The sequence below is a fragment of the Charadrius vociferus genome, unplaced genomic scaffold (genome assembly GCF_000708025.1).
Source record: "Charadrius vociferus isolate BGI_N301 unplaced genomic scaffold, ASM70802v2 scaffold69, whole genome shotgun sequence".
In the NCBI taxonomy this organism is placed as follows: domain Eukaryota; kingdom Metazoa; phylum Chordata; class Aves; order Charadriiformes; family Charadriidae; genus Charadrius; species Charadrius vociferus.
The window spans coordinates 601,717-603,616 of NW_009649937.1; the positions used below are offsets into that span (position 1 = coordinate 601,717).

The window sequence follows — 1,900 nt, forward strand, 5'->3', positions numbered from 1 at the left end:
CTCTTGGCACACAGGGCGGTGGGCAGCACCTCTCTCCCGGCAGTGGCGGGACTGTCCCAGCAGAGGGGACATGGCCAAGTTCCTGAGGCTGCCCATCACCCGTGTACCAGGCAGCATGGCCCTGTCCCTGCAGGGGCTATGCCCGGTGGTGGGTGTCCAAAAGGAGGGCTTGTCCAGGAGTAGAGCCTGGGACTTCTCACACCCTAAGTGAGAATCATAGCCCTAGACCAATGAGCTGTGATGTGCAGCTGCCCGGGCACCCCCCAGCCTGTGCCAGGCACTGGGGCGCCGGGGGAGCAGTGCTGTCTGGGGATCCCGGGGCCCCAGGAGCCACTTTGTGGGAATGGGTCCTGCCGCCAGGCCCTGGGGAGCAGAGCAGGGCTGAACATGTGTTCACGGGGATGCTCCCGTCTTGACCAAGGGCATGATTTTCTGGACACATATCCTGGGGTCAGGGGCTACCTGTAGCTATGGCAGGGGTGGCACAGTGCCATTCCCATGCCCACACTACCCTGCACCACAGTCCCAGGCAGAGCTGCCCAGTGGGGATGTCATCCCACCTGTTCCTGGTCACCACAGGGGCTGCGCGCGGCAGTGGGTGTCCAAAAGGAGGGCTCGTCCGGGAGTTGAACCCGGGACCTCTCGCACCCTAAGCGAGAATCATACCCCTAGACCAACGAGCCAAGGCACAGAACTGACTAGGCAACCCCACCCTGTGCCAGGAAAAGGGGGGATCAAGGACAAGCTGGGACAGGGGGAGCCAGCAGTGCACAGGCAGCCCTGCAATGCCCCAGGCTGGGGTTGTGATAGCCCCAGAGCAGGAGGGGCACAGGGTTCCCAGGGTTTTCAAGGTTTTGCAGACCCAGGAGAGGTGAGGAAACAACCATTGAGGGGAGAAGGGTGCAGGGATGCACCAGAGGGTGATGCAGCAGAGGGTGATGATGGGTAGCCGCTTGGTGTCTTGGCAAAATGGTTCTCACCTCCCCACCCTTCTCCCCTCAATGGTTGTTTCCTCACCTCTCCTGGGTCTGCAAAACCTTGAAAACCCTGGGAACCCTGTGCCCCTCCTGCTCTGGGGCTATCACAACCCCAGCCTGGGGCATTGCAGGGCTGCCTGTGCACTGCTGGCTCCCCCTGTCCCCGCTTGTCCTTGATCCCCCCTTTTCCTGGCACAGGGTGGGGGTGCCTAGTCAGTTGCCTAGTCAGTTCTGTGCCTTGGCTCGTTGGTCTAGGGGTATGATTCTCGCTTAGGGTGCGAGAGGTCCCGGGTTCAACTCCCGGACGAGCCCTCCTTTTGGACACCCACTGCCGCGCACAGCCCCTATGGTGACCAGGAACAGGTGGGATGACATCCCCACTGGGCAGCTCTGCCTGGGACTGTGGTGCAGGGTAGTGTGGGCATGGGAATGGCACTGTGCCAACCCTGCCATAGCTACAGGTAGCCCCTGACCCCAGGATATGTGTCCAGAAAATCATGCCCTTGGTCAAGACGGGAGCATCCCCGTGAACACATGTTCAGCCCTGCTCTGCTCCCCAGGGCCTGGCGGCAGGACCCATTCCCACAAAGTGGCTCCTGGGGCCCCGGGATCCCCAGACAGCACTGCTCCCCCGGCGCCCCAGTGCCTGGCACAGGCTGGGGGGTGCCCGGGCAGCTGCACATCACAGCTCATTGGTCTAGGGCTATGATTCTCACTTAGGGTGTGAGAAGTCCCAGGCTCTACTCCTGGACAAGCCCTCCTTTTGGACACCCACCACCGGGCATAGCCCCTGCAGGGACAGGGCCATGCTGCCTGGTACACGGGTGATGGGCAGCCTCAGGAACTTGGCCATGTCCCCTCTGCTGGGACAGTCCCGCCACTGCCGGGAGAGAGGTGCTGCCCACCGCCCTGTGTGCCAAGAG

General features: G+C 62.4%; 1 protein-coding gene and 2 non-coding genes across 3 annotated transcripts in view; 2 read left to right on the top strand and 1 right to left on the bottom strand.

Moving 5' to 3' along the window:
- Nucleotides 1–1,900, top strand: part of FTCD (formimidoyltransferase cyclodeaminase) — a 23,393-nt gene that overhangs the window by 15,327 nt on the left and 6,166 nt on the right. The gene's annotated exons all lie outside the window — the stretch shown is intronic.
- Nucleotides 612–683, bottom strand: TRNAP-AGG. The gene has a single exon. It is a non-coding gene; the product is annotated as a tRNA-Pro (tRNA).
- On the top strand, nt 1,218–1,289 carry TRNAP-AGG. Its single transcript has one exon. It is a non-coding gene; the product is annotated as a tRNA-Pro (tRNA).